Source organism: Lolium rigidum, chromosome 7, assembly GCF_022539505.1.
Source record: "Lolium rigidum isolate FL_2022 chromosome 7, APGP_CSIRO_Lrig_0.1, whole genome shotgun sequence".
Lineage (NCBI taxonomy): Eukaryota > Viridiplantae > Streptophyta > Magnoliopsida > Poales > Poaceae > Lolium > Lolium rigidum.
The window spans coordinates 354,683,856-354,690,605 of record NC_061514.1 but is presented as its reverse complement, the minus strand read 5'-3'; the positions used below and the strand labels follow the sequence as shown (position 1 = coordinate 354,690,605).

The 6,750-nt window shown below is 45.3% G+C and overlaps 1 pseudogene; it reads right to left on the bottom strand.

Moving 5' to 3' along the window:
* Nucleotides 1-347: 347 nt before the first annotated feature.
* LOC124673633 lies at nucleotides 348-6,338 on the bottom strand (annotated as a pseudogene).
* Between the last annotated feature and the right edge of the window lie 412 nt (nucleotides 6,339-6,750).

Here is a 6,750-nt window from a genome sequence, read left to right as displayed (position 1 = left end):
GTTGCGCTACAAGATTATTATGCACCATTTTAGTAATTCATATAGAAAAATCAACATAAATAACATTTGGACATGCATAAAATTAATTGTACCAATGCGCTATTGGTACACGTATAAACCCATCCATCTAAAAAAAAGAGGTCAACATACCCATCAGTTTGCATACGTTGTTGAAACTGTTCTACTACTGGCCATGTTGTGACATCGAGATCCATCCACCTGTCATCTTTGTCAAAATATTTCATTTGGGATGCGATTTTCAAATGCTTCTCAAGTCCCTGCTACTTTTATTTGAGACAAAAGGTATTAGATATTGAGGCAAACATAATGTAAAGAGTGAATCAAAATCAATAGTTATTTACCATAACATTGATGTCACTCTGCCCCATTGAATCACCAAGTGAGTCCAATATTTGAATCACACGTTTTTTTACATTTACGACCAGTAAATACCAGTGCGTCTTACTTATATTTATAGGAAATAAGACCTGAAGTAAATATTGTATAAGACTAAGAAACACACATATTCAAAACCCATGAATGAGATCCATAGGTAGTGAGTTAATTTTTACCATGTCATGCTTTAGATAAAGATGCACCCGTTTCATGGAACGGTGATGTTCTGATTTTTTAAGTACAGCAGCTACGGAAGTGGTATCGAGATATACCTTTCCACCCGGTCTCTCCCGCAGATGATCGCATGCGCTTATACAATAAATATATGCATTTATAACCTATAATCGAACACATAACAGATATTTAAGTTCAAGACAATTTTAGATAATGTGTAAGTAGTGGTCTCTATGTTGTTGACTTACGTGGCCTGGCAAGAATGCATCATCACGTGTAAGACGTCTAAAGTCATCATTAGATAATAAAGAATCACCGATATCGACGAACTTAGTATTTTTAGGCGCATACATGATTGATTCAATAATAGAAAAATCTTCACTGGTGCAGACGTAGTCTGGCATGATATATAAGTTCGGTAAAAATAATCAAGCATAAAGAAAATGAGGACAACCAGAGCGGAACTAAGTACCTTCAAGTATAACATGTGTGTTTGCTTTCTTGGGCTTACTATGCCGTGAATGCACCTCCTTTGACTGTGTAAAAGCCTGTGAAGTCTCTTCCAAAAGCATCGTGTTGGGTTCTATGATGGTACCTTGTACTGGAAGACTGATGACATCCATATCTATATTGTTCTTGACCTGCGAAAGTGCAACATTTTTATGTGAAAAAATTATGGAAACAAAATAAAACTTAAAACATTGGCATATGGAAACATGCGTAGAAAATAAAGACAATCACCTTATTTGGTTGTTTAATAGTCGATGAGTTTTCTGTCTCTTCTACCAACATCGCATCCGTGCCTATGGCAGCGTGTTCTTTTGGAGTATCGATAATATCTGTTTTGGCCCCGGGCATAATCTACAAAGGTGAAACATATTATCAAATAAAAACTCTACATATCGAAATATGAAAAATGCATTTAAACACAATTTTTTCATTGCACCTCTTTTGAATGTGTCAAATTCGGTGAGCTTTTGTTTCCGTCAAGCATCATTCCGTCTGGGTTTATTGTCTCCATGTGTTTATGTGATCTAAAAAACATATAACAGAATTAGAAAATAGAAATAGCTGAAATAAATGACAAGTATACATGTGACAATCTCTTCACAGAATTAATAACCCTCTCACTCTCTCTATCCTATTCCCTCCCCATGCCGTCCGCGCCCCCCCCCGGACAGCCCGCAGGCCCTGCAGTCCTCCGAGCCACGCCTGAGCCCGGCCGTCCTCCTCATCCTCCCTTTCCCTCAACACCGCCGACCCAATCCTCGAGCCCACGTCGCGTCGCCGCTTCTCAACCTCGGCAGCGCTGCCCTGCATGACGGAGCCCACGCGGCCGTCTCCAGCCTCGCGTGCGCGGCGCCTGCACGCGGGAGCCAGAGCGGCACCTGCATGCCCGAGCTGCTGCGGCCGTCCTCCGCCTCGCCTGCGCGACCGTCTTCCTCCTCGCCTACGTGGCGCCTGCACGCCGAAGCCCACGCTGAACCCCGGCCTCCTTGGTGTCGCGGTGCCAGACGCGCCCGCTCCCCCGCGCTGCCGCAGTTCCCCCCGTGTCGCATTATGCCGCAGCGGCAGCTGTCGGTAACCTGGCCGAGAGAGTAAGGCCTAGGTGTGCGGCGCTGACGGACGAATTCGAGGGCGTGGCATTGATGGTAGAGGGGTTTAGCGGCTCACCTCTCGTCCGTGCTTGCCGATGAGGATTCGTGGTACCGACGTCGCCGGTGAAGGTTGATCAGGGAGGGGAATAATAGGTAATGTTTTTTTATATTGGTACATATGATCGATATTTGGTAGGTGTTGGGGCACAGAATATTTCCTGTTTATTTTGGTGTAGGATCATTTTCTTTTTATTGACCGATCATGAGTACTTTTTTATTTTGGTAGTCTATAATATATTTGTAGCTTCCATCTTGTTAAACTTGAAAATAGAATTCAATAGTAGTAAAGATTGTTGAGACACCGATGTCTGCAACTATGCGTACGTGCACAACATTCAGATCAATCACCTGAATAAAGCAGATGTGCCATTTATATTTCCTCAATGATTTCTCTGTTTGATGAAACTTGCAGGTTCGATGCACGTGCTGTTGAGGTTTTAACCTTTTTAAAATCATTCATCAATGCCAATGTTGTTCGTAAAATTCTGAAATTGTATCTATCAGCTGCAGCTATGGCGACACCAAAGACCTCTACCTGACAGATTTCATTGCCATATTGTTCAGTAAGTCATTAGCATGGGCTAATAAGCACCACATAATTTAAGTTCGTTAATTCTTTGGTGGTATGTTCTTTCAAATAATTGGTTAAGCAGGGCTATTTTTTAACTTTGTTCTTTGTCCCTCAGTGAAGCAGATGAAATTTACAAAATCTATAGCATTCTTGGCACTCCAAATCATTATACTTGGGCTGAAGGATTGCAGGTTGCAGCATTTATACATTTTCAGTATCTTCAGGTAAAATCTTTAGTGCCCTTCTCTCTGATTCAGATATTTATTATTATTAGGACATAATATTAATCTTTAACCGCCACATATTCTCAGTAGTCTGAAAGCGTACATCTTTTGCAAATATTCGAATTCTTGTTAATATTATGCCAATACACGAGCAAGAAATATACTCTTGCCAATACATAGTGTGCTGACATGGATAAAGAAAATAAAATAACAAATGATTTGGGTAACATTTTTTTGGCAAGTTTGGGTACACCGTGCGTCTAGCATGGCAAAATTCAAAAACCGATATAAACCACCTGTCAGTCTTTCAAACGTGTTTGTAGAGAGACATGTACGTGTGGGGGTTTATAGGGGCGAATGTATGTATGTGTCTGTGGATGAATTTGTTTTTTGGGCGTCATTCTATCATCACATATTCCTAAATTTTGTTTGGATTATTGGGACGACCTTATTCCAGGCAATGTATAAATGTATAATCAAGCAGATTTTTTTTTTATATCAACACAGAATATTGTAGTTTTTATTGGCAGAATGCCCGTTCAAAAAAGGTTGATTTTTGTACAGATGATCAAACAAATAAATGACTTACCGAAATGATACAAACTTATAATAAAAGTAAAACCATAGAAAATTAAACATTGTTTCACATATTCCAGTTTGAATTAAAACTTCATCGATAAACACCGCCGCCACATGAACACCATAATTTCATTTATTTGTATTCTAGACTCGCAAAATTTAATCCAGCTCGTCCATCTTGCTCTCTCCTTCGGTGTTTTGGTTGCAAGGATCGTAGACTTTGGTTACTAAGACGATTCATACAAAGCAAATGAGAGTGTCAAAGAATATATGGTTGTAATAGCAGCCTATTACTTCAGCATAGAGGCCAGGAGACCATCGCATTTATACATGATCAAAAGAAAGAACAACTAAATCACTGAAATAGCTACAAAGTTACAGCCGTGAAGAGGAATATAGAGCTAAACTGCACAGGCAAGTGCCAGACTGGCAACATCTGCAAATCTATCATTTCGCATTCATGTTTGCTGATGAATGCCTGTGCAGTTTGCTGATGAATGCAAATGCAGATGCAGAATGAAGATGAAGGAAGGCAAAGGGGAGTGATGGGAAGTGTGCTCCAACGAAGACATACCTGGAACGACGACGAGAAAAAGCAAAGACACAGTTCATGTTTTTTTTGCTTCGGTGATTGATCAGTCGGGTGGTAGAAGGATGAGGATAGTGCAATGAAGGAAGGTGTCTTCCCGGAGCGTGATTGATTTGAGGAGAACCAAGTCTGGAGCATAATTGATGTTACCATATTTTGATGTTACCATAAAAATTCAGCGTTGACAACAGCCTACGTGATTGCCTAGTTAATTTGTACGTGATTAAGGAGAACCAAGTCTGGAGCATAATTGATGTTACCATATTTTGATATTACCATAATTTTGACGTTACCATAATTATTTGATGTTACCATAATTATTCTGCATTGGCAACATCCCCCCAGATATCGTGACTGATTTTTATACCATACTTAATTTGTGCGTGGAGATATTTGGGGTGTGAGATCGGACGAAGCTGAGATAGGGAGAATAGATTAGAGGATCCGGATTGTTTTAATGACGACCACCAAAGTACGTTGAGTGTCAAACAACCAACTCCCATTTAATAGTAAAGATTTAGCAAATCCGTATAATCAACTCAGACTCCAGGCGATGAGGCCAAGAGTGTAGCCCTGCAGCCATCGGTCCGAGTTGTGGGGGAAGCATCTTCTGCCTCCATGCCCGTGTCGGTCATGCCGAATAGACTGCCCATCTCCTCGAGCGTCCGCCCGCGCGTCTCCGGGAGGCAAGTGAAAAAGAACACCCACGCGATCACGGTGATGCCGGCGTAGAGGAAGAAGGTGCCGCCGATGGTGATGGCGCTAGACAGCGAGAGGAAGGTCATTGAGACCACGCCGCTGGCCACGCGGTTGCACGCCACCGCGAACGAGAAACCCAGCGAGCGAACCCTCAAAGGTAAGATCTCCGTGGTGTACACGCCGGCCACGGGCCCGAGTCCGATGGAAAAGAACGACACGTAGGCCAGGACAGATAGGACGCAGAGGATGACGGCCCATGGAGTCTCGGCGTCCGGGTTCTTGCCCACGATGGCGAGACCCGTCGCGAGGCCGATCAACGAAACGACCATGCCGCCGGTGCTGCTCAACAGAAGCGGCCGCCGTCCAACGCGGTCGAGAAGGAGCATCGCTACCAAGACGAAGAGCGTCTTGGTGAAGCCCACAGCGCAGGTCACAGCCAGGAGTTGGTCGTCGCCGTGGATGCCAGCGCTCTCGAACACGCGCGGGCTGTAGAGCACGACGGAGTCCGAGCCCGTCGCCTGCTGGAAGAAGACGATACCGAGCGCCGTGAGCAGTATTTTCCGAACGGCAGGGGTCGGGGACACCATGAGCTCCCTCCACACCTGCTTCTCCTCACCGCCTCTCTTCCTCGGCACGACGACCACGTCGCCGTCCAGGTCGCTAGGGATACCGGCGGCAGTTCTGATGTCAGCGAGGCGCTCCGCGGCCTCCTCTGGCGTGCCGGAGATCTTCTCCAGAACGGTCCTAGCCTCCTCGAGGCGGCCCTTCATGATGAGCCACCGGGGAGACTCTGGCATGTAGAACACCAGGACGGCGAGCAGGACGGACGGCGCCGCGCCTATGCCGAGCATGAAGCGCCAGCCGAGGTGGAGCGGCAGGCGGGCGAAGGCGTAGTTGGATACATAGCCGAGGAGGATACCTAGGTTGATGAAGATCTCCGGCAAGGATGTGAGGAAGCCACGGGCCGACGCCGGGGAGATCTCGGCCGTGTACACGGGCGCGATCACGATCGCGAACCCCACGCCGATGCCAGACACGAGGCGACCGAACATGAGCATAGCGTAGCCACCCGCGAAGCCCATGAGCAAGGCGCCCGCAAAGAAAAAAGCGACCGCGAAGACCACCGTGAAGCGGCGGCCGATCCAGTCGGACGTCCTGCCGGCGGCGAAGGAGCCGATGAGCGCTCAGGATGCCCACCACGATCTCTAACTGCACGTCCGTGATCTTCAGGTCTTTCTTGATGTACAGCGATGCCCCGCTCATCACACCAATGTCTGTAGACATAAAAAAGATATAGCGCAATCCATGGTACACACTCGACAGAATAACCATACATAGTAGACCGCTCGTCAATATATGTATGTACCATAGCCGAGGACGATGGAGGACATGGATGCGACGATGGCGCAGGTGAAGACATACTTGAGGCTGCTCTTCTCCTCTGGTTCGACCGCCTCTCGAGGCCCATCAGAAACCATTGTAAACGCTTTCTTGTTAGTTCCATCTTAGGTTTGTATCCTACTTAGTATCCTCAAGGTAGACCCTGCTCGAGCAAGTGATTGCAAAAAATCCATAAATGAGCGATGCATTGTACTACTTTATTTTGTATATGCGTTTGCGTGCAAGAAAGTGCCAAAAATAAATCAGAGCTTGTTTGACTTCCGGATACAATCAGTGAATCAGATCTTCCGGCTCTTTTAATACCCCTACTACATTTAGCCAAGTGTTGACGCTTCTTTCAAAATGCGTTCGCATGTGACTTGTAGAAAGTAGAAACCTATGACCCCCTATGAATCTTAGACCCCTCCACCACCTCCCTCCCAAAGTTAAGGGATTATTTTCTTTGCTAATACAATACAT